Below are 7604 nucleotides of genomic sequence, written 5' to 3'. Positions count from 1 at the left end.
CTGGGATCCAAACTCAGGACCTTCAGAAGAGCAGTCAGTGCTCCTACCCGCTGAGCCATCTCGCCAGCTCCCCTTTTTCTTGATTCATCATTTACTTGATGAACCTGTTATATTTTGGATCTTCCACTGTAAAATCAGTAACGTGCAAACAAATGTTTAGTAGCCTGCTTCAGAAGGGATAGCGTAGGAAACCTCAAGATCAAGATTGGCAATTTCTATGGTGAAAATCCTCCTGTCATAGGTGCTTTTGGATATGTATGTGAAAGGATCTAATATGGAGTTGAGAAGACATCTACTTTTTGGGAGAGTCCATGGGTTCATGGGAAACAAATCTAATACTTTACTTCAAAAAATTGGAAGGCATAAGCCATCAACTAATAAACATTACCATCTTCAATCGACTCTAGTAAAAAGAATAAGGCAGGGATGGATGTTTCTTGACAAGTCAAGATCTTCACTTCCATCATGGCTCCCTTGTATTCTAGAATGCTCTACAGGCATTCTGACGGGCTGCCTCCAGATGACCTATCTCCATAGCTGTGTTCTATCTTTAGATCTTACATCACCGGCTTCTATGAACACAAGCGCAGGGAGCACCACCCTGCAGGAAGCAGATCAGGCCTGAAAAGGCTTGTTCCTAAGTGGTGGACCTGTTAACCTTGTAAGCTGCAGGGAAACTCAAATGTCTCATCTTGCTTTGGTACAGGGTGTTTTATCCAATGTTGGTCATGCCTAATAGCACCACTAATCATGCATTTCCCTGGAAAGTTTCTAAAGGTTTCTTAACCATCCTTGACAGACTAACAGTTCTGTGAATGTCATGTCCTCAACCTGTCTATTCAGATTCAGGTTTAGGCAAGTCTGTAGAACAAAGGCTGCTTTACCTAGAAACGTGAGGACTCCGACTCAGTTCTCTTAAGTGGTTGTGTTGCTTCCTGCTTTGTATAGATCCTTTTGTCTACCCACTCATCCACCGATGGCTGCAAACAGAGATAAAAATGAGGGCCACAGTTGTACTCATGGTCTAGGATGGGGACCAGAATCTGTGTATAAAAGACAGTTCTAAGATGTGTAAAATAACCTGAGAAGCCAAAGGAGGAACTCTTCTTCCTTTTAAGTTCTAAGAAAGTTTCTGTAGACTCCAGCAGATAAATATCTGGGGAGGTAAGGCTAGGAGCTAGACTGTGATGTACCTTATATTCCAAATGAGGCAGTGGTTCCCAGCACACTGTTTGTTTGTTTGTTTTTGTTGTTTGTTTTGTTTTCTTCTGTGTCTTAGGGCTTAAAAATCATGGTTTCTGCTTACAGAGATATGTGGCAGATACACCAGGGTTTTAATTTCTCTCCTTTAAAAGGATTAATTTAATTTAGTTTATTTAGTTTTTGAAACTGGGTTTTTCTGTGTAGCCCTGGCTGTCCTGGAACTAACTATGTTGTAAACCAGGCTGGCCTTGAAGGCAGATCTACCTGCCTCTGCCTCCTGAGTGCTGAGGTTAAATACATGAGACACCAAGTAGCAGAGCACTCAAATTTACATACCTGGGAATAGGCAGAGGTACAACCCACTTCTGACTCACTAATCCTGTGGTCTGAGGAAGACAAGGTGACGTCGGAAGTGGTGTACATCTATAATTCTGGCACTCAAGATACAGAAGGAGGAGTTACAAGACAAAAGTAGGAAGGAAAGGAGGAAGGGAAGGAGGGAGGGAGGGAGGGAGGGAGGAAGGAAGGAAGAATAAGGCAGCAGTTGAGGGACTTGGAAGAGAGGACTTTTCCCACCCTAATCTCTTCCCAAATGATAGTAGTTGCTATGGAGAAACGCTTCAAGGGATATTGACAGTGGTACCAATTTACCTCCCATGATGGTGGCTGCTGCTGAGAAATGTTGGATCAATGGCTAATCTGCTCATTTATGAGTCAGCAAATGCCCCTTCTAGGTGTAATGTTAGCTGAATTAGAAGCATCCCCTCAAGAAATATGAGTGTCAAGCCTGAGTAACTGACTTTAATTTAACACCTTGTGAAAAGAAGAAGGATTTCCACTTAAATCCACAGAAGCTCCATAGAAAGAAATTGGTCTGTCTTTTCAGCCCGCAGCCAGGCTACTTGATAGGAATTGCTTGGGTGTTATTTACTTCAGTGTTGACATAACTGTTCAAACATGTGTGCAAATCAGACCTTGAAGTTCAGGGAAGTGAGGGCACTTGTTCCAGCTTGGAGTTGATTTTTCGTTCTGCTACTCTATTAACCGAATCTATTTAATTTGTACTTTAGTGAATAGCTGCTCAAGTGAGTAGTGATGAGAATTTAACTATATCTGAAAGGACCTTCCTAGTGGATGTATGACAGTGTGGTACAGTGAGAAGAACCAGAGCTTTGATGTCTGGCATCCCTGCTCTGCCAGGGATGACCTTTGACAAATACTTGTCTCGCCTCAAAAGGTAGAGATGGGAATTAAAGCAGATGGTAGGTACCTAGAAGAACTTCAGTACATATTTATCCCTTCTTGCTATCTCCTCATACAATGTGAATGGACATTCCTAGCTGTCGTAAGTGAGTTTGTCAAAGACTCAGTACATTGTTAGAGAAATTGTCATCTATTTTAATTGAAACAAATACCCATTGCATGAAGTTTTTATGGAGGTTTAAGTATTGTGAAGTTAGGAAATTCCTACACAAAAGGACAGTCACTGAAGTCTATTATTCAGAAAGAGGCACAGTAAGAGTTGTGGGGGGAGATGAGAAATCTGCCATATTGCAGTTGCAAAAAACCTGGAGATAAGAGACACATGCAGAGAGAGAAAGAGTAATGGAAGACAGCAAAGGATGTGTGCTCAAGAATAATATGGGCAGCTGATGGGTCATTTCAGAAGAGAGCTCCCCATGACCCCCTTCGTGTATGCTTTCCTTCCACCTCCCACCCCCTACCTTCTGGGTGTCTCTAAGAGTCATTGGTAGATCTTTTCTCTGGAACAAGGTTGGAGCCAACATCTCCTAGAATTCCCCATGAGGCCAGAAGCTTCTAGATTTTGAAAAATTGCTTGGAAAGTTTGTTTGTTTGTTTTGGTCTTTTTCAATTTAGGGTTTCTCTGTGTAGCCCTGACTGTCCTTTTTGTTTTGTTGGCTTTGTTTGTTTGTAACCCCTCTTGGTGTGTGTGTGTGTGTGTGTGTGTGTGTGTGTGTGTGTGTGCAGGGCGGGTGGGGGGGTAGGGAGAAAGGCAGGTCTGAAAGCTCATTGGCCGGCCAGCCTAGTCCAAACAATTCAATGAGAGACCGATTCTGCAGGCAGTATGATGGAGAATGAGAGAGGAAGACACTGGGCACCCTGATTGGCCTCCATGCGCACATTCGAAGGTGAGTGTACATGCTGTCATGCTTAGTTTTTAGCATGGGTGCTGGGCATGTGAGCTCATGTGCATGCAAAACATGCATGCACACACACACAAATACATATAAACTAAATTGTCTCTATATTAAACCTATGCAGACTTCTTTTTTCATCATAATTTCCTAATAACTGAGCTGAAATACAGTTTATGTGTATGTCTACACAAATGTGTGTAGTTTATATATCTCTATCTATTTACAATATAACAACCATTTGCATAGTATTTATATGGTACTAGGTATTATAAGTCATCTAGAAGTTATTGAAATATACAGAGAATGTACCTAGATTTCATGCAAATACCAGGTCATTATTTACAGGGACATAAGGATTATTAGAATTTGGTGTCCCACAGAGTACTAGGAGCAGCCCCCACCCCCTAGAATTCTGAGAGATGATTGCCTCTGCAATCATGGCATTTAAAGTTGAGTGAAGGGGCTGGAGAGATGGCTCAGTGGCTGAGTACTTGTTGCTCTTGCAGAGGATCCATGTGGTGGTTCACAAATTTCCACAATTCCAGTTTCATGGGATTTGATGCCTTCTTTTGACCCTCACAGGCACCCCTGAGTATGCATGTGGTGTACAGACATGCATGCGGCCAAAACACAAATAAAATAAAATGAATAAATATCATTTTTTCAATTGAGTGACGACAATACCTACATAACTTATACACAAAACAAAATTTAATCTTAACAGTTTTCAGAAGGACTAAGTGCCATTTATTTAATAGGCCTGTTATGAGGTGAGCCTGAAACATCTCTACCAGGCTCATGCTATAAACACTTGGTCCCCAGCTGGCAGTGCTATTTTGGGAGGTTGTAGAACCTTTGGGAGAGAAAGGCCAGCTGGTGCAAACAGGTCATTAGGGACAGGCCTTTCAAGGTTACGGACTTCTTGGCTCACTGTAACTTGAGGAATGGACTATATCCTACAGCTGCCACACATCCCACAGCCTCAGTGGTCTGAAATCACCCAGACGCAATAAGCATCGTCTCCTTTGTTTCTGCCAGGTTTCTGGTCACAGAAATTCAAAATGACTGCAGAAGGCTGAAGATCATTTTCCAGTTGCCCTCCCAAGTTGCAGCTCATACATTTTCCATGAAGTCCACCTGAATTTTCAGTGCTGTTTCCTGCCTCTGCAATCTTACGACACTTTTTATTGTGTTTCAGCAAGGTGACAATTTATCACTTATTTCCCGAGCAGATATCTCATCATCATCTTTCTCCAGTGTATACATAGTCCTCAAGGGCAGGAAGAGTGACCTCCTTGCCAGGGATCCACAGTACCCGCTCACATGCAGTTGTTCGGTTGATACCGATCATTTATTTTCTGTATCATTCTCTCAGAAATGAGTAGAGCCCATGCACATGCTAGTACAGGAAAAAAGACAGACTGACTGGCATGAGTTGAATTGTCTAGTGCCTCAGACCTTAGAGCCTATGTGATTTCTATATATCACTTTCCCAGTCGAATAACAACATTTTAGAGCGTTTAAAGCAGTCACTCCTAATTTTTATCGCTCTGTTTTGTTTTTCTGCTGTTTAAGGGCCTGCAACTTGGGCTTTCCACTTCAGCTGTCTCCATCTATCAGACGCAAGCATGATATCTAGGCCAGGAAATATAATAGACGCTGTCCAGTTAAAAAGTAAAGACACATCATTTTTATGCCGACAGACATCACAAAATGTAATCCAATGGGAAGAGAAAGGCTCAAGGGGTAAACCTAAATTTCTGCCTCTAGGCAAGCTCACCAGTGTTGAGGGCGCCAAACTTAGTCTTCAGAGTTCCACAGAGTTTGAATTATTAATGCAATATGCTAAGTCCCAAGGGCAGAATAAGCCTCCTTGTTAATAGTCAGTGCAAAGTAATCTTCGCATTCCTGTAAAACAATACATTTTAAAGTCAAGCATTCTTGGGCCTCAGAAGGAGCCATCATTTATCTGTAAAGACAAACAAATGAACTCTTTGTATGGAGATTCATTATATCGCAGCTTGATTCATTCAGTTACACTGCTGTTAATTACAGGAACCGCAAAAGCTTTCCATTTGATTAGTAATACTTTACTCTCTGTGTTGAGTTGGTTTTTTTTTTTTTTTGAATAAACTGATGTTTCGTTCTAAATTTTAGTACATGGTTGTCATGTAAAATAACTGTAGCAAACTTACTGTTTGGGGCCAAAAGACTAAGTAGACTTTAATAACTGTTGGTGTTAACTATTATCAATCCTCATGATAACCCTATAGAGTAGACATTATCATTGTTCCCCCTCCCCTAACAGAAGAAATGTGGTATCTTGCTCAAGAAGTCATCATAGAGAGAGAGCAGAATTACCTGGGATGATGAGCCCACAGCCTTTATTAGAGGACTGGGTAGACAGTGTATTGAAAATCAGAGGGATGTGAAACTAAACTTAGTGAGATGGAGCAGGGGTCAACATAACACATATACTACAAACCACACATTCTCACCTATGTGAAGCACAGGCAGTGCAGGTCATGCATTCTCACATACGTGACAGCTGTCTGCTTCAGTAGTCAGATTAAGGGCAGAACTTAGGTCAGCTATATAAATGGCAAGTCATCTGACCTGCCCCCAGAGAAGTATATCTACTTGTAGAGCACCAGTGTAGGGGCAATTCTTCAAGACACAAGGACTCCAGAGGAGGAGGCAACCTGACTATGGGTGTTCTTAGGAGTATGGAAAAAGTGACAGAGAGACCTAAATCAAGCTCAAGAAATGAGGTTAAGAACCGGCAGGTAATACGCTAGGTGGTAGTATCATGCAAGGCCAGAAGTCGGTGTTCTAAGGAAGACCCAAACATTACACTATTTACCAAAACCATTAAGAACACACTGGCCAAAGAAGGCATTAGCATCACCAAGAAGTGAGGTGGCAGCTCCCTTCCTCTTTAGATCCAAGCAGGAGCGTGATCCCAAAGCTAGGCTCTAAAGGATGAAGGGGATTTTCGTAAGGACCGGTTGCAGCGGTGAACGACCACAAGTCTGGAGCTTCCAAGTACCTAATGATAATCAGAAAGATGAGGGAAGCAGCCAAGGGGGCTGGGTCAACAGGAAATACTGGAGTGGCTAACAGAGTACCACGTCCATAGGGGCAACAGCAGCCAACAAAGGTGCTACCTAAAGGGCTAAATGTATGACTCAGTGAGAAAGTGCTCATCCAGCACCTGGCTCTGTGGGCACAGTGAGTGCCACACCAGCCAGAAGACCCGTACAGTAGTATTTATTAGTAATTCCAGGACACCTCCAACAAGATAGGAAGTGGAGACAGGGATTCCTAGAAGCTTGAGAACATAGAATCAATGGCTATGCATTTTAAATACAACACTTTACAGAGCAATTGACTCTGCAGAATGCTGGGATTTTTTTTTCCCTTCTCTCTTTTTTTTTTCTGCTATGTGCATGTATATATGTATACATATATGAGTGTGGGTGCATTGCAGCAGCAGAAGAGGATGTGGAGCGTGCTGCTCTAGCACCTCCCCCCCCAACTGGTTCTCACCTTCCATTTTCTTCAAGATCGGGTCTGGTGTTTTCTGCTGGCTACACCAGGCTAGCTGGCCCCCAAGCTTCGGGTTTATTTTTTTATTTTTTTATTTTTTTATCTTTGCTTCGTATCTTGCTACAGTAGCTCTGGGATAACAGACATCTACTACTCTATGGGTTCTGGGTACTGAACTCTGGTCCTCTGGCTTGCGTGGCAGTCACTTTATTCAGTCCCTAGCCTCTGTGTATTCTTAAAGCTGGTTTCATAATAGTCTCATGCAACGAACAGCCTGGATAGAATCTGACTTGTGACCCTGAAGAGGAGTTGGGGAAACTGCAGGGGTGCAAGGCTGTGTCAGAGCTGAGCTGAAGTTCACATGCTAGTCAGATTGCTGTAATGTCACCATAATTACTCTCAGCCTGTGGCTCGGTCAGGCTGAGGGCAGAGCCACTGAGTGTCCTTTAGGAGAGTTGGAGCAGGGAAGAATGGACCTCCTGTCTTACAGAGATGGGCTGGGAAAGTTCTCATTCTTTTTTTTTTTTTTTGGTTTTAAGGTGTTTATTGCAGAAAGGCAGAAAGGGGCAGAAGTGAAGAGAAGTAGAGGCTAGCCAGGGCCACTTGGAGAGGGGGGAAGGGAATGGGGAGAAGGGAACTAAAAGGTCAAAAGAGAAGCAAGAGAGTAACAGAGCAGGGGAGGAAAGAGCGTTC

At 42.8% G+C, this 7604-nt stretch overlaps 1 long non-coding RNA gene across 1 annotated transcript; it reads left to right on the top strand.

Moving 5' to 3' along the window:
* Window positions 1-564: 564 nt before the first annotated feature.
* Window positions 565-4582, top strand: LOC116095460. Its single transcript, XR_004120602.1, has 3 exons — window positions 565-661; window positions 3285-3353; window positions 4401-4582. It is a non-coding gene; the product is annotated as an uncharacterized LOC116095460 (long non-coding RNA).
* The last annotated feature ends 3022 nt before the right edge of the window (window positions 4583-7604 follow it).

The sequence above is a fragment of the Mastomys coucha genome, unplaced genomic scaffold, assembly GCF_008632895.1.
Source record: "Mastomys coucha isolate ucsf_1 unplaced genomic scaffold, UCSF_Mcou_1 pScaffold18, whole genome shotgun sequence".
Classification (NCBI taxonomy): domain Eukaryota; kingdom Metazoa; phylum Chordata; class Mammalia; order Rodentia; family Muridae; genus Mastomys; species Mastomys coucha.
Note: the sequence above shows the minus strand (reverse complement) of the source record. Positions and strands in the feature narration are given on the sequence as shown.